This window comes from Peromyscus californicus, unplaced genomic scaffold, assembly GCF_007827085.1.
Source record: "Peromyscus californicus insignis strain IS unplaced genomic scaffold, ASM782708v3 Scaffold_11__1_contigs__length_118956290, whole genome shotgun sequence".
Classification (NCBI taxonomy): Eukaryota; Metazoa; Chordata; class Mammalia; order Rodentia; family Cricetidae; genus Peromyscus; species Peromyscus californicus.
Genome location: NW_026294402.1, coordinates 86,898,158 through 86,916,671, shown reverse-complemented (window position 1 = coordinate 86,916,671; position 18,514 = coordinate 86,898,158). Strand labels below are relative to the sequence as shown.

General features: G+C 40.2%; 1 long non-coding RNA gene across 1 annotated transcript; it reads left to right on the top strand.

Moving 5' to 3' along the window:
• The first annotated feature begins 160 nt into the window (after positions 1 to 160).
• On the top strand, positions 161 to 17,146 carry LOC128096846 (uncharacterized). The gene is made up of 2 exons (XR_008213755.1): positions 161 to 714; positions 16,735 to 17,146. It is a non-coding gene; the product is annotated as an uncharacterized LOC128096846 (long non-coding RNA).
• The last annotated feature ends 1,368 nt before the right edge of the window (positions 17,147 to 18,514 follow it).

Below are 18,514 nucleotides of genomic sequence, written 5' to 3'. Positions count from 1 at the left end.
GGACTAACGCGGAGCCAGAGCGCACGGAGCGGACGAGCGAAGCGGCGGCCAGGGCTGCGCGGGTTTAAGAGCGGCCCCGGAGGGCGGGCGGGCGGGGCCGGGGGCGGGGCGCTGCTCCTGGACCCCGCGTCCCGAGCCGTCGAGGCTGAGCCCCCACCCTCCGAGTCGCCTACGCCTACGTGCACCGCCTCACGCCCGGGCTCCCCGGAGCGCCTTTGCGAGCAGTGCACCCCTCTGCCCTCTCCCCGCGTTCCAGAAGCTTCCACGGCGCGCCCTGCCCAGCCCTCCTCTACTGAACCCAGCGCTCCCGGAGGCGAGGGGTGACCACCGGGGCTTCAGCCTGCCTGGCTGAGTAGGCTCTTGTCACTCTCCCAGCCACAGTGATGATGGGGATTCCATCCCAGGACACTGTTGCTTCTGAGCTTAGCCATCCCCATGTCGGAGAAGGCCATGCTTTTGGTTTTATTCTGTAAACAGAAACTTTTCATTGTGCGATGAACATTTCTCCGGCTGCTGATGCCAGGAGAGCCGTAGACTCTTTCCAGTAATGAAGCTTGTAAATCTGGCTGATTCCTAGTCCAGCTTGTGCAACCTGAGACTGACTGTGCCTTAACATGATCTTCCTGTCCGGCACATGGAAAATTACTTCTGAGGATGTGGAGGAGCCATTCCTGGGCTCCTGGGAGCCGCCTCCACTACTTTGGGTTTTGATAAGTATGTCTATGCAAAATCATTTTTCTTGTGTTCTTATTCTTTAGCCCAGGATTTAAACTGAATTGTGCGAGGGCAAAAGTTTTGACAACTTTCTCTCACACATTCCATGGTATTTCTTACTTAAAGAAGAAAGAATCAAATGGACCGCATTCAAGAATCTTCTACTTAAATCTCCCTGAAATAAGAGGAAGGAAATACTCATTCTAACTCAAAAGTTTTGAAGTCAAAAATTACTCAATTGTAAAATTAGCATAAAATCAAAAGGAACAGTAGCTAGCATATTAAAAACAGGTAGGAAAGTTTGTAAATATTTTGAGTGTGACATTTAGAGAAGAAGAAAATCCTGAGATTAAAACTAAGCCAGTTATTACAGTGTGTTGAAGGTTTTAAACTGTCTCCCTCCCCACGCCCCCTTTTTTTAATAAAGGAAAATTGGAGAAAGTTCAGAGATGAGTAGACATAATCAAAGAGATGGAAAGTGTGACTAGAGAAGAATAAGGAAGACTAATGTGAGGCTTAGATCGTCTGAAGAAGGAACAGCTGAGGGATGGAGCCCTTTACAGTGTGGGTGGCAGGTGCAGTGTCATGAATCCCGGCAGAACCAAGCAGAACCAGCCCTCAGAAAAATGGCTAGTCTTTGGGGTAAATATGTTTCCAGAATTCCATCCTTATCACTGCCAAGTTCCGTGAACTTGACTTTCTGCTTCCCGAACCTCTGAAGTCCTCAATTTGCCTGGCTAGTACTGGAATTTCCATGTATGCTTAACTGTAGAGTCCACCAATAATTATTGGTTACTATGACATTCTCCTCCTCTGTTGAGTTTCAACGTCAAAACTTAAAAGCTTCTATAAAGCAAGTGTCTCTGGGATTTTCAAAATAGCCAGACGCTTCAATCACAGCCTGAAAGTGTCCCATTATGAAACCAAAGCCTTCCTGCCATCTCAGGCTGCCAGCCCTGTTTTCTGCTGGAGATGTCTACCTCACTGTTCCCATGACAAACATTTAGAATCTTTAGCTCATTAAATACAGATCTCACACCCAATTTCTTTGTCTTTGCTAATGATGTTCTACCTCACATGGCTTCAGATTAAAAAAATAATAATCTGCTCTCAATACTACCAACCCAGAGAACTGTTGCCTTTTTCCTTCTCATTTTCTCTGTCTCCTTCCATTCTTTCTTTCCTGCTTAAGTAACACACCCCTAATGCCACAGCTGAAACTGTATTCTCATTGGCCAACTTTCCTGTGGCTGCTTCCTGTCTCAAACTGTGGCACTCTATATTATGGCTAGATCCATCATCATACTCGTGAATTTTTTCATCCCTAAATGCAAAGATTTCACGGAAGATCTGAAAACAGTCCTAACCCATTAATCTATGATTCAGATTATTCTACTAAAATATTAAACCACCTCATTCTATATCCAACACTTGATTGACTTGGCTTGCTTGGTCTACTAGAGCAGGAAGTTTTATTTTTACCCTGCAACATTTGTATTGCAATCATTGACATCATTTGGGTTCCTCCATAGGCCGACCTTGACCCAAGGTTACAAGGAAGAGTGTTTTGTGTGATGGTCAGAAGAAACTGAGTAGGTGAGGTTGAGGAAATTCCAGAAAAGACAATAGGAGTTGATTCATTCTATAGTCTACCACAGTGGGTGTGGCCCTTTGTCCACAGGCACTAATTTACCCCCGTAGATAACCTAGCCAGGGTGCAAGATACCTGGGCTATCTTTATTCTCACCTCCGTCAATCACTGACTGAAGGGCCGTGAAACACGTCTTGCTTTCCACATATTCCCAGCCAGCTGTGCTCGGAGATACAGCAACCCACCAATGATGGTGTAACTCTGGACTGTAAGAAGCCAGATTGACATGCTAAGAAATGGTGAGATCAGAGGAAAAAGCAGGAGTAGGCCTACATTCCTTGGTTCATGTTACCTTTCTGTGTAAAGATAACGTAAAACAGCCCACTCCTTCATTGAACTAACCAGCTCAAGGACCACCTTCTTACAGACTCCTGTATCTTGTCCTACTACAACTTGGATAGGGCAGAATATTCAGAGTTCATGTTCATGCCAAGTACTTGGCCAAGCCTATTTCCTTTGTAGTTTTTTCACTAGACTTTTTTCTAATGTCAGTGAAAACTTTTTGGAGTTTTATTCTCAAGTGAAGAAAAGATACTAAGTGTATAAATGTAACAAGTGATATAGAGAAATCAGGAATAGCAAAAACACGAGAGAAGAAATTTGCTGTAAATTTAAATAAAGGGTTCTGGGACAGCATTACAGAGAACATACTTAAGTTGTGTAGTGTGAGCAAGGTGATCCTGGCACCATAAACAGAAGCTCAGAGATCCTGAAGTTAGGGGACAAAGAGAGGCCAAGCTGGGTTTCCATACTGTGTAAGATTAAGAAAAAGTAAGATAAAACCTAAGAACTGATAACAAGAAAGAGGCAAACAGCTGAGCATATAGAGAGCCTCCGTGGCTTCCCCCTTTGATCTGGGTGAAGAGAAAAGTCCTGTGGACATTTTAAGCAGAGCAGAAGTGTGCTGTGAGGTGGGTTAAGAAAGAAAGAGATTCCAGATGTTGGATGAAGAACCAAGGGGCAGGGGATGGCAAAAAGCAACACTAGAGACCGATTTAAAGACTGAAGCCCAGCAAAGAGACCATGGTGGCTTTAACCACATTGGTACTAATAAATCAAAGTCAATTTCTCAGTAAGTTTTTATTGTACAGCCAACAAATTTGATGGTCTGTATGTGGGTGTAGGAGAAAAAATGTCAAGGAGTATTTACTCAGTGAATATTTGTCGAGTGAATGAGAAGTAATGCTCTGGGAACATACTTCATAACTGGGGTGGAACATAACAGAAAGAGGACCATTATAAGAAACAAACTGGAAAGAAAATAACCAGAGAGTCAAGACATGAAAGAGAGAGAGAGAGAGAGAGAGAGAGAGAGAGAGAGAGAGAGAGAGAGAGAGAGAGGGAGAGGGAGAGAGGGAGGGAGGGAGGGAGAAGGAAAGAAAGAAAGAAAGAAAGAAAGAAAGAAAGAAAGGAAGGAAGGAAGGAAGGAAGGAAGGAAAGAAAGAAAGAAAGAAAGAAAGAAAGAAAGAAAGAAAGAAAGAAAGAAAGAGAAAAAGAAAAAGAAAGAAAGAAAGAAAGAAAGAAAGAAAGAAAGAAAGAAAGAAAGAAAGAGCCTTCTGGAGCAGAAGGAAACCGATAAAGTCAGACAAACAAAACGGATCCGCAAAGGAGAAGTTTAGGGAAAGGAGAGTGGGGTTTGAGTGGTCGGGACACAAGTTTAAGATCTAAACCTCAGAAGGGAGTGGAAGCCACATGGTGGAGAAAGAGAGAAATCAGCAGAGCATTCCTTTGTGACTCCATCTAAACGGGGCGTTTTCTGAGCACATCAGAGTGCAGCCTTCCCCACTTAAGGATGGTTAAGTTACCACAAAGCAGACACTGCCCTGCAAGTATGAGAGGTTTGTAGCATGCTCCAGGGGCCCCAGCCATTTTCCTGCGTTTCAAGCTGTAGTCTAAGCAAAGATGATGTCCCAGGTGATATATATATATTTGTAAGGTTGAATGTCTTTTCAGCCAATAAGAGAAAATTAAATTATCAAATCCTCAGCAAACAAAGCTAGCTACTTATAACAGGGAGCATTGATTGATTTGTATTGTGATTTTTTTTTTTTTTAAATTTACTCTCACTTCTTATGTGTTATTAGGGATAAATAAGCAGATAGTTTTCTATAAGAAATCTTGGTTCCCATCCAACACTTTTAGATTAAATATCATTTTTAAATCTTAATTACATACTTTAGTCATCTTATATGGAATCAATCGTCCCTAGGTAGATTTGAGTTGTGAAATCCATGTACATTGGAAAATGATGTCAGACATAAAACCAAGTCAGCCAAGTTAAAATAACAAAAGTAGGCCAGGGCCAGAAGGAGAGCCAAATCGTGCATGGTATTCTGAGAAGATGACTCTAGCAGATGTTCTCTGACTAGTCTGAATGATTGGGACAGAGCTGTCTATGCTGTGAGTCACCCCACAAGCCCAGCAGCAGACATTTGTGGTGTCTGCCTTTACCATCCGACTATGTTTCACTGAAGTCCAGTGCTGCAGCAGATCTGTTGAGACAGATAACGCCAAAGCTCCCCCAAGTGTGACTAGCCGTGGGTACTGTCTCGTTTTCTTGTTCAACAGTAGTTTCTATTGATTTCTTTCTGGCTCTCTTGTTTTTCAATGTTCTCATCTCCTTAGTTAAGTAGGCCCCAGGGGCACACTGTCCTGAAGCTAAGAAGGCTCAAGTCTCATACATATGATGTAAATTTGAGGGGTGAATGGGAGTAGTGGCTTAGTCTTGATTGGAAAGGAAGCCGGGTCATAATCAGTAAGAATCGTTAAGAAAACATCTCTTAGCCACTGCCATGGAGCTCTTAGAAAGGGGCCTAAGATTTAATTTACATTTTATTTTTTAGTGGGGGGAATATGCTACAAGAGATGTGGGAGGCTGTCAAAGAACAACTTTGTAGGATTGAGTTATCTCTTTATACTGTGAGTTTTGAGGTGGCACTCTGGTCAAAAGGCTTTAAGTCACTGAGCTAATTCAATGACCTGGGGCCTGCCTCAGTTTCATTTATCCAGTAAAGTATTAGGACTCTTTTCATTACACCAAGTAGGTATACATGTCTGTGAAGAGAAGGCCTGGAATAAAAGACCATCACATGAACACACTATGTTGGAAACATAGACAAACATGTTTGAGCCCTTCAACAATGTCAGGATTTATTGAACCAAAAAATAATACACAGGGTATAGCAAGTAGGCCCATTTTCCTGAAAGCTAATTGGACTGGCTAGTTTTATATCTGCTTGGCACAAGCTACAGTCATTTGTAAAGAGGAATTCTCAACTGAGGAAAATGTCTCCATAGGATTAGCATGTAGACAAATCTGTAATGCATTTTCTTAATTAGAGATTGATGTAGAAGAGCCCAGCCCATTGGGAGTGGTGTCACCCTTGAGATAGTGGTCGTGGATGTTAAAAGAAAGCAAGCCACGAAGAGTAGGCCAGTAAGCAGCACTACTTCCCTGTCAGCTTCAGTTCCTGCCTCAAGTTCCTGCCCTGACTTCTTTTGATGATGGACTTGCCTGTTTTGTGGAATAAACCCTTTCCTCCACAAGTTGCTTCCGGTCATGGCATTTCATCAGAGCAATGGAAACTAAGACACTAGCCAAAGTAAATACAAGTGCCTTCTTTTCAATCTTAATAACTAGCAATAGCTCTCAGACCACACTTCACGTATCACACCATAAATAGAATAGCTCTGTGTCAGTTGCAGAATAGCCAAAAGGGTTAAAGAGGTTGCAGCAGAGTTTAAGGAGTTTCAAAGAATCCTGAGTCAGAAGCTGGGAAACTCACTGAGAGGCATGAAAGTCTCTGCAGAAAGAATACGGGGAGCCCGGATGAAAATCTGATGGAAGTGCTGCTGCTCTTACTGTCGCTGCCATGGAGACAAGACTGTCAGGTCAGAGTTGAGCTGCAGGAGTGAGGTGTGGGACTGTGGTAGCTAGAGAGGTGAAGGGCAGGACCAGATCCAGATGAAAGAATGGGTGCACAGTTGGGTGACAGGTCGAAATAGACAGACAAAGGGTGATGAGTGATGGCAATTTAAGATACCCACAGAGCCTGTTTGAAGTCCCTGGGACAGTTGGGAGCCCTCTGCCTGTTTATCCTTTGATGTACACACTGGGTGATCGATGATAGGGCTGTGGGGCTCGCACCAAGGCAGTGTTAGGTGTCCTCCTCTTTATGGGGTCCAAGTGAGGGGTCCAAGATGAACAATTCCCCAGCCTGATACTCAGTACGTTCTTGAGCCTAGTTTTCCTGACATGATTTTAACATTCCTTTATGCTCCAGTAGTCCCAATTTTCTTTGATAAATTTATCAGGTAACTCTCTGCTTTTCTGCATGAGTTAACTGTCACTCTGTGCTTGCTGGATAGTGCTAGACAGATGGGTTGTTTGTATGTCTACCAAATGCACTGTTAGCCTCCCTCCTCAAAATGGAATCTGCTTGCAAAATGGAGTCTACCCGTCTTGATGAGGGGGGTGCATCTTGGGTTAGGGAGAAACCTGGCGCCAGGGAAACTCCCAGGAATCCACAAGGATGACCCCAGCTAAGACCCCTAGAGGAGAGGGTGCCTGAACTGGCCATCTACTGTAATCAGATTGGTAACTACCATAATTGTCGTCAGAGAGCCTTTATCCAGTAACTGATGGAAGCAGATACAGAGATCCACAGCCAATCACTGGGCCTAGCTCCCAGAGTCCTGCTGAAGAAAGGGAAGAGGAACTGTACAAGCCAGAGGGGTCAAGGTCATGATGGAGGAACCCAAAGAGACAGCTGACCTGAGCTCTTAGGAGCTCATGGACTCTGAACCAACAGTTAGGGAGCCTGCATGGGACCCACCTAGGCCCTCTGCATGTGTGTGACAATTGTGTAGCTTGGTCTGTTTGTGGGGCTCCTAGCAGTGAGATTAGGACCTGTCCCTGGCACTTAGCTGGCTTTGGAGAACCCGTTCACTATGCTGTATTACCTTGCCCAGCCTTTATACCTGGAGAGAAGCTTTAGTCCTGCCTCAATTTGATGAGCCATGCTTTGTTCAAGCCCATGGGAGGTCTGCCCCTTTCTGAATGGAAATGGAGGAGGAGTGGGTGGGGAGGGAGTAGATGGGGGGCAGCAGGGGACTGGGGGAACAGGAGGAGAGGAGGGAGGGGAAACTGTAGTCCGTATATAAAATAAATGGAAAAAAGTTAAATAAAATACATAAAAAATTAATTAAAAAAAGAAAAAAATGGAGTCTACCAGGGAAAGACAGTCTGAAAAGCCATGGTTTACACAGGATACAGCCTGGTTTTGATGAGAAAATGGGAACAGTCCCTGTCAGATCACAGACTGCCAGGCTCCTCTTTCCTGTCCCCTCCCCTCCCTCCCCTTCCCTTCCTCTCCCTTCTCTTCCCTCCTCACCTTTCCACTCAGATATCAGGTTGTGGCTGGAGAATAGGAACTGACTGAAACATCAAGATTAACATATAAAAGAAGCCACTTAGTGAAGACTAGGAGCCCTTTCTTCCCTGGGCTTCTGAGGAACAGAGCATGCTCCAGAAAAGCACATGCTATTGAAACCTTCAAGAGGCAGGTGATATGTGAAAGTCCTGTAAAGGGTCAGGGGATATGAGGTCCAGCACTTTGAGAGTTCCTATAAGAAATAAATTGGCCGGGCGGTGGTGGCGCATGCCTTTAATCCCAGCACTCTGGAGGCAGAGGCAGGTGGATCTCTGTGAGTTCGAGGCCAGCCTGGTCCACAAAGTGAGTTCCAGGACAGGCACCAAAACTACACAGAGAAACCCTGTCTCAAAAAACAAAACAAAACAAAACAAAAACAGATTTAAGGAATTTATGCTCATAAACCCAGCTCTGTAAAGGATATTATAAGGGGCACTTCATGCTGAAGAGAAGACTGAACATACCCAAGAGGGCAAAAGGAATATATAAACCCAGAACAGTTAACTAAAAGAGGTCTAAGAACAAAATGTTGCAAGAAAATAACAAGAATTAATATTGTTCAATAATAACTTTAATATTAAGTCTTGGTTCCCCAGCAAAAACAGATTCAGATTAAATGACTGGATAAGGAAACAGAATCCATCTTTTTGCTGCCTCTGAGAAACACACATTACCATGTAGGATAGACATACCTTAGGCTAAAAGGATGGAAAAAAGTTTTCAAGCAAATGTAACCAAGAAGCAGCAGAGTAGCTATTCTAGTATCTGACAAAATAACTTCAAGCCAAAACTGATCAGAAGAGAGAGGGAAGGACATTTCATAATCATTAAAGGAAACTCCACTGAGAGGATATTACAATTCTAAACGTTTATGTGCCAAACACAGGGACACCAGTTTTGTAAAAGAAACAATAACATATTTAAAATCATGGATTGACCCTAACACAGTGATAGTGTGTGACTTCAATACTCTATCTACTTTTATCAATAGACCAAGACAAAAAATAAATAGGAAAACCTAGAGGCTAAATGACATCATAAATCAAAATGGATCTCACAGACACCTACTGAACATTCCACCCAAGCACTAAAGAGTATAGTTCCTCCTCAATAGCCCATGGAATGTTTTCTAAAGCCAGCCACATATTAAGATACAAAACAAGAATCAACAAACTTAGAAATACTGAAATAACAACCTGCACATTATGTAGCCACACAGGGATAAACCAGATGTCAACAACAGGAAGTACAATCATGGATGCTAAACCACACCCTACTGAATCAAAATTGAGTGAAGAAAGAAATCGAAAAGAAAAACTAAAAATGTCCAGAATTAAATGAAAGTGAAAACATAATATACCAAAATCTTATGGGACAGAATGAAGGAAATCCTAACAGTAAAGTTTATAGCATAATGTACCTACATTAAAAAAATAAAAAAACTGGAGAAATCCTACATTAATAGTTTAATGATCCACCCAAAAGTATTGGAAAAACAAGAACAAACAACACCAAAAAAGATTAGATGGGAAGAAATAATAAAAGCCAAGGCTAAATTTAATGAAATTCAAACAAAAAAAAATCTATGAAACCAAGAGTTGGTTCTTTTCAAAGACTTAAAATTGGCAAACATTTAGCCAAATTAACCAAAAGAAAGAGAAAGAAGACACAGATGAATAAAATTACAGATGAAAAAAGAAACAAAGATTCTGAGAAAATTCAGTAAATCATGCAGACAAACTTTAAAAATCTGTACTACACTAAACTGGAAAGCATAAGACAAACGGGTGAATTTCTCAATACGTATGACCTAGCAAAGTTGAACTAAGATACAGTAAATAATTTAAATAGGCCCATAGTAACCAATGAGATATAGGCAGTAATTAAAAATCTCCCAACTGAAAAATGCCCATAGCTAGATTAGTTCAGGACAGAATTTGACCAGACCTTCAAAGAACTACTACCAGCACTCTTCAAATTATTCCATTAAATAGAAAAAGGAGTACTTTCCAACTCTTTTTATGATGCGTTGATTACCCTGATACCAAAATCAGATAGATTTAAAAAAAAAAAGAAAGAAAATCATGTTGCAATACCTTTAATGAACATATATACAAAAATTCTCAATAAAATACTTACAAATGAAATTCAAAAGCACATCAAAAAGATTGTCCCCCATAAGCAAGTTGGCTTCATCCCAAAAATGTAGGAATAGTTCAATATACATAAATTAGTTACTGTAATCCACCATCACATAAACAGACTCAAAGGCAGAAATCACATGATCACTTCATTAGCTTTAGAAAAGGCTTTTGAAAAAAGTCAACAGCCCTTTATGATAAAAAGTAGTAGAGAATCTAAGGATACAAGTGATATCTCCTCATAATAAAGGCAGTGTACAACAAACACACAATCAACATCATGTTAAATAAGGTTTTAAAAAATTCAAAGATCTCCATTAAATGAGGATCAAAACAAGGATGCCTTGTCTTGTTTTTGTTCAGTTTGTTCATTTGATCATTTTTGTTCAAACTAGTGTTGGAAGCCTTAGCTAGAACAGTAAGACAAGTGAAGTAAATACAAGAAAATAAGAAAAGAGGAATCATCAAAGATCATCCTTATTTGCAGGTGATAGGATTCTATACATAAAAGACTAAGTACTCCGCCAGAAAATTCCTACATCTGATAAATGCATTCAGCAATGTAACTGGATACAAAATGAACACACAGAAATTAGTAGCTTTCCTGTATACAAATGACCCTAATACCAAGAAAAAAAAAATCAGAAAAACAGTCTCATTTAAAAAGTTAAAATATCTTGGGATATTTCTAAGTAAGGGAGTGAAATGCATATAATAGAAACTTGAATATATTGAAGAAATTAAAGAAAACACTAGAGAATGGAAAATCCTCTCACGCTCCTAAACTAATAGTATAAATGTTGTGAAAATATCCGTCATACCAAAAGCAATTTACAGAGCCAAGGTAATTCTTATCAAAATTCCAATACAGATCTTCATAAAAATTGAAATAAATCTTAAATTTCATTTGAAAACAAAAAATACAGGATAGACAAAATAATCCTAACAATAAAAAATGGCTGGAGGTATAACTATTTCTAATTTTAAGTTATGCTACAGGGTATAAATAAAATGACACAGGCATCATAAACAAATATATTGATCAACAGAGTAGAATAAAATAGTGAGAAATAAGTCCACACACCTACAGCTACCCAAATTTTGACAAAGGATCCAAAAATACACATTGAAGAAAAGACAGCATCTTCAACAAATGGTACTATTCAAATTGGATAGCCACATGTAAAAGAATGAAATTACATCCTTTTCTCTCACCTTGCACAAAGTAATGCTAAAATGAATCAAGGACTTTCAAATAAAACCCGATACCCCAAATCTGATAGGGAAGAAAGTAGGGAATACACCTGAACTTGTGGGCATGGGAAAGGACTTTCTGAACAGGACCGTAATAGTGCAAACATTAAGACCAACAACTAATAAATGGAACTTCATGAAACTAAAAATTTTTAATGTGAAAAAAAAATCATCATAATGAAGAGGCAGCATGCAGAATGAGAAAAAAACTTCACCAATTATATATCTGATGTAAGATTTGTTTCTAAAATATATAAGTAACTCAAAAAACTACACATCAAGGAAATACCAAGCCAATTTAAAAATGAGACATGGATTTAAACAGAGACTTCTCAAAAGACGAAATACAAATGGCTTAGGGATAATTTTTTAAATGTTCAACATCTTTGGCCATCAGGGAAATGCTAATGAAAACTACTTTAGTATATCATCTTACCCCAGGCAGAATGGCCAAAGTCTGCATTGGTTGTTTCTCTAGCTGTTCAGAAGCTTCTTAGTTTTAGAGGTCTCGCTTATCAATTGCTGGCCTCAATTCCTGGCAAAGTGCACCCTATTCAAAAATCTCTTCCTACATCTATGACTTGTAGGGTACTCCCCATATTTTCTTCTAGCAGGTTCAGTGTTTCAGGTTTCACATTTAGGTCTTTGATTCTGTTTGGAGTCAGATTTTTGTGCAGGGTGATAGATATGGCTCTGGTTTTATTCTTCTACATGTAGACATCCAGTTTTCCCAGCACCATTTGTTGGAGATGTTGTCTTTGCTCCAGTGTGTGGTTTTGACATCTTTGACAAATGTTAGATGGCTTTAATTATATGTACTCACATTTCTATCTCCTGTTTTGTTCCGTTGATCTGCAGGTATGTTTTTTATGTCAGTACCATATTGTTTTTGTTACTATGCCTCTGTAATATATCTGGAGGTCTGGAAGAGTAATCCCTCCAGCATTGTTCTTTTTACTAGGATTATTTTGGCTATCTGGAGTCTTTTGTGGTTCAATATGCTATTCCTGTTCCTTACAATGTGTCCTTGATGCAGTCCTTTGCCATGGAACACAAGAGGCTAGAATCGGGTGCCCTCTCTCAGACCTATGGTTCACCATTCCTAAGCCTGTTTTCTCTCACACTTTGGCCTTTCTAACCATTTCTCTGACCTCCATGCCTAGCTGAAAAAGCATGCCTTTTTCTCTACACCCCCTCCCTCTGTGCTTTGTGGTTGCTGGGGTTCTTAGCCTTCATGTACTCTTGTTTTTCTATAAATGTTTAATAAAATAGTCATCTAGAATGCTTGTAAGTCTGTTTTTAAATTCTTTTATTAGTGAGACTAAGAGCTCAAAGGGAATCCAATGACCCACACACACACAAGAAGGCCATGCCCTTCTAAAATCTGTTACCTTGAAAACGCTGTATCAAACTGAGTGTTTTTCTGTTGTAGCTGGAAGAGAAACTTAGGGTCCCATCTAGTATTGGCTCCATGCATAACAGGAGTCACTGTGTCAAACTAAATTAATGTAGGGTGGAATTTCCCATTATCCAATAAAACTTAACAAAAGCCAGACCTTCTTTTTGTTTGTGATTTTCTTGGAAGACTCTCCCAGTTTCCCTGCCATGATGTTTGTGAGTGTTATCTTTTCTTATCTTTCATTTTAAGCTATGTCTTCTCCCATCTCAAGGCGTGGTCATGGCCCTGTGGTTATAACACTTCCCTTAAAAAAATCATTTTAAGAGGCAATTGGTCTCAACTTTTCCATGAACCAGCATTATTTATTATTGCAGTTTCCATTAGGGAGTTTTCTCAAGCTTATTCAAGAAATCCCAAAGAGAAAAGTTTGCCTTGAGCCATACTGCTACTTACAGAGTGCTGTAAGCTAGGTTTCTTCACATAGCCCGCACTGGTCACTTAGGACAGCCCTTATTTTCATGGTAAAGATTTCATGACTACTTATTACACACACAGCACAACTCATGCTAACCTCCCAAGACCATACATAAACCAGTCTTGACTACCTTTAATCACATGGCAGGAATGAGATGCCAAGAAGCTGCAAAGTAGCACCTCACTCTAACAGGAAATTCTCTAAAACGAAGACATTGCAACTCAGTGCCTCATGCTACAGGTGGTATTCTTATTGTCTAGTCTGCTGCCCCTTACAATAGGCTAAATAAACCTGTTTTCTATCTACTCGGATCATTCATTTCTTGACAGTACCATCCCTGTTACTGTAGTAGCCATTGCTGGTGGTTTGAATAGGTATGCCCTTCATAGACTCATGTGTTTGAATACTTGGCCCATTGAAAGTGACACTGTTAGGAGGTGTGTGCCCTTGCTGGAGGAAGTGTGTCAAAGTCTTGGTGGACTTTGAGGTCTCATATATGCTCAAGCTACTCCCTGCAAACAGTCTCGCTTGCTACCTGCAGATCAAAATGTAGAACTCTCAGCACCTCCCCCAGCACCATGTCTGCCTGCACATCACCATATCCTACCATGACAATAATGGGTTAAAACTCCAAATCTGTAAACCAGCCCATTTAAATATTTTCCTTTGTAAGAGTTGCCATAGTCATGGTGTCTCTTCACAGCAATGAAAACCCTAAGACACCAGCCTGCCATAACATCCTTATCCTGTTTTACATTCACAGTTTTTATACTTCTTTCTTGAAAATATCCCTAAAATGTTAAAGGCAGTAGAGTCCTAGTTGACTTTACTTGACTCCTTGTCCTGCCCCTAGAATCTGGAACCAGCCCGACACGTAATATTGAGACTCTGAGGAGCCTCTAGCGTCAGCCTTGCACTGGGGCTTCCTGGATCAGTTCTGTATGCTGTGCTCTTTGTCCACAGTGAGATTATTTTACTCCTCTGTTAGTAACACTTTGCTATGCAATTTTATTTAAAAATCTTCATCATAAACTCATGTCCCTACTCTCTGACTGATTAATTCACCTATGGATTGATGTTTTTTTTTAAAAAGCCACACTTATATTAAAGATTCTTCAACACAGATTGAAGCTGGGTGGTGGTGGTGGCACATGCTGTTAATCCCAGTACTTGGGAGGCAGAGACAGATGGATCTCTGAGATCGAGGCTAACATGGTCTACAGAGTGAGCTCCAGGACAGCTAGGATACAGAGAAACCCTATCTCAAAAAAACAAAACAACAACAACAAAAAAGGCCTATAAGTCATAAGCCTATAAGATGACTGGGCAGGGAAAGATGCTTGCCTCACAAGACTGAAGACATGAGTTTGACTCCCAGATAAAACACACATAAAACACAAAGGTGAAAAGAGCAAATAGAACCTCTATGGTTGTGGAGAGCTGGAATGTCTCAGGTCAAGAACCAAGTGACTTGGGTTACTTTTAACCCCAATTATGGTCATTCACTGCTTACCACTGTGTTTCCCTAATATCCATCCTTGTGACTATCAAGTAAATCTATTGGCAGTGTTCAAGGGACCACTAACTCCCACCAACCAGAAGGCTAAGAATGTCATCAGATGTCATCCAAGGCCCATAGCAGAGATTTCCTCACATTTCTACAGCCTGACTGATGTTCCCACAAATATATTTTATAATACTGATTTATGACTTTGTTTTGTTACAATCAGAACTTCAAGAAGCTGCTACCATGTTGGAAAACAGTGTTTTGTGAAACACGAATCTGTGTTCACAGGCCATGATCACTCATATTTGACTCCAGAGTAATTTTGCCCCGTTTGAGATAAGTGTGGTGATATATTGTGTACCCCAGGAAAGCTTGCCTGAAAGGTCAGAGAAGCAGAAGAGCCAGCCACTAGCTTACCTCTATGAAATCCTCAGCCTCAAGAGAGAGAGAGTTCCTGTTTCCTCATGCCTTATATACCTTTCTGTGTCCTGCCACATTACTTCCTGGGATTAAAAAGGCGTGTGTCACCACTGCCTGGTTCTATTTCGTGTAACCCAATGTGGCCTTAAACTCACAGAGATCTGCCTCCTGAGTGATAGATTTAAAGGTGTGTGCCACCACTGCCTGACCTCTATGTCTAATTTAGTGGCTGACTCTGTCTTCTGATCCCCAGGCAAGCTTTATTGGGGTACACAATTTTCAAGTAAGCTTTATTGGGGTGTACAATGTATCACCACAGATAAGAGCTGTACTTTTACATTGAGATATCTCAAGCTGAAGTCACCATTACATACAGTCCCAAACAATGTAATTTTACCACTTCTCTGAGCCTCTAGACCTCCATAGTCTTCTTGGTGGCACAAACCGTAGTACCTACTGCTACTGAGTGATTCCTTTCATGCTCTGTGCCCCTGCCACTGCTGTTGTTATTCTAACCTTTATTCTTGCAAAGCTGATTCTGGCACACCTGAACTTAGCATACATTGATTACATTGTTTGATCCAACAAGAGCAGTTTGAGTTTACATAATTACATTATGATGCCCTGTGGTGAGCTCTTCAAGAATGTCACCCTGAAATGAAGTACAACCTAATGTAGAAAAAAAAGAGAGAGAGTGATCCATCAGTAATGAAAGTAATTGTAGATAATGATGCTATATGATGCTATGAATAGAATATAAAATAATAGAAGTTATAAAGCTTTGGTCCTAGACAAATGACCATTATTCAGATGTATGTCATGAAATCACTCATACCATTCTTAGTCTGGAGTATGAGCTCTGTGGCATACATTACAGGAAATGCCTTTGCCATGGAACTGAAAAAGAGCATGTACTTGAAAGGGTGTGTCAATTGAGAAAACCCTGTAGTGTGGCCATTCCACGCTGAGTCTGCACACACCATCCCAGAAAGCCCATGCTGTCTCCTTTAGAATAGTTTCCATTACGTTACAGGTTTCTAAAGCTGTACTTTGCATCAGGTATAATTTTCTGGATTACAGGCACAGATGGCAAAGCTCAGAGCCATTTGATACTTTGTGAACCTCGCCATAATGAGCATGCAGCTCTCTTGCTCACGGCACATGAAATGCTCATGAGCTCCTTGCAGACACCTGTGTTATAAAGTCGTCTGACTTTGTCATCATACCACTCCAATATCAAAAAGCTGCCATTTGGAAACTGCCCTCTAATTTATCTTTCTTTTAATCACGGTGTTTTTCTAAGTAACTGTAATGTTACCTTGTTAAAGCATGTGGGAATGCTTAAGTTTTTTCTTCTAGCCGCTAATATGATTGTTAAAAATCACAATTTAGAGATAATTAACATGAATTTTATCTCAAAGTAAAAACTACTAAGTTCAAAGGATAATCGACATCTACCAAAAAATACAAGTATAGGCTGTAAAAGCCATGTGATCACTTAAAGTATGTTTTTAAATAAGGTTCAGTTTTTCCATGAAAGCTTTAAACCCATAAAATGGAAAACACTATGAAATTAATTACTTTAATGGCTCATTTGAATTGTTCAGTTTTTCAGCACTGGATATTTATTGCCTAACTCAAAACAAATAATATTTATAAAGTCTATGCAGCAAAAATGTCAGAAAAAAATGAATCCTAAAAGTAGGAAAATCTCTCTTTCTTTTTCTTTATTCCATTCAAGGCTGTTCACATAGTCATCATTGGAAGGTCACAGGTGTCAGCAGGGCAGGAAAGGCAAGAACTGTTGCTGTTGTCACTGCTGAACCAAAATGGGGGCCATCTTTACCCGAGGCTTGAGGAGAGCTGGCAGTGGCCATGCTGCTGTTGCATTCCAGACCCTGCCAAATTCCAAGATGAGCAGACTCTCTCCCTTCAAGTACCTACACACTACTGTTTTTTTCAGATCTATAGTGCATCTCAATAAAAGTTTGTTAGAAAAAAATGCTATTTGAGTACTGGATGTAGATTTTTAAAGATATTTCACTATCTTAGATTAAAAAACAATTTGAATAACTATCTAGACACCTTGTTTATAGTTGTAAAATGTGTTTGATATTGCCCTACCATTAAGTAATAAAACATTAGATTTATGATCTTTTGTATTGTTTCATTTAAAGAAATTATCACATTTTTATTTGTTTTGTGTGTGTGTGTGTGTGTGTGTGTGTGTGTGTGTGTGTGTGTGTGTGTGTATGTGTGTGTCCATGCCACATCACATGTATGAAGCTCAGAGAACAACTTGTAGAAGTTAGTTCTCTTCTTCCACCACATGAGTCCTGGGGATGGAACTCTGGTCATCAGACTTGGAAGCAAGACTTTGTTTGTTGAGTCTTCTTGTCAGCCCTTGTGCCAAAATATTGTGCATGTCCATTTGTGTCTTTCCTTTCTTAAAACTGTAACAAACCAAGGAAAGACATAATTTTGAAACTTCAGTTACCTTGACAAATAACAATGACCAAATATTTACACCAAGCATAAACAATATGAGGCAATCTCTCTCTCTCTTTTTTCTTCCTTCCTTCCTTCCTTCCTTCCTTCCTTCCTTCCTTCCTTCCTTCCTTCCTTCCTTCCTTCCTTCTTCCTCCTTCCTTCCTTCCTTCCTTCCTTCCTTCCTTCCTTCCTTCCTTCCTTCCTTCCTTCCTTCCTTCCTTCCTCCCTTCCTTTCGTCTTTCTTATTTGTAGTTTTTACTGTTGACCAAAAGGGCTTGTCACCTAACTTAAACATTCTCTAAGCTCTTTGGCATAAAGTTGCTTTCCTTTTTCATTTTATTATTTTTAATTTCTTTGGTTTTAAGGTTGGCATACTGAGTAGTGGGTTTCCTGGTGGCATTTTTATGCTTACTTTGTTTTGGTTGATCCTCCTCCCTTCCCACTTCTCTCCCCTACCCTCTTCTCCCACCTCCTCTGTCCCTTCTCTCTGTTAGACGACCTTTTCTTCGCACACCACATTTATTCTATTTATTCACTTTTTTCCTTTCCCAACCTTCTCTTAAGACTTCTTTTACCCTTTCCATGATCTCCTTTCCAGTTTTATAACACAGATAGATACACACACATCTTCACATATATAAAAATTATAATGTAGAATCTACATATGAGTGAAAATATTCAGTATTTACCTTTCTGAGTTTGGGCCACTTTGCTTAATGCAATTTCAAGTTTCTTCTGTTTTTCTGATAGTTTTGTTTTTCTTTACAGCCAAATGAAATTCCATTGTGCATATGTAGCAATTTCCCTTACCCATTCATCTGTTGATCAACATCTAGGCTGGTTCCATTTCTTAGTTGTATGAAAAGTGCTGGGAAAACTCACATAAAAAAGACAAAGTAGATCCATATGTCTCACTCTGAGCAAAAATTATTTAACGTGAATCAAAGATCCTAATGTAAAACCTGGAACGCAGAAACTATTACCAGACGTTGGAGTCACAGTCTGTACTTCCAGAAGCCTGGTTCAGCCAC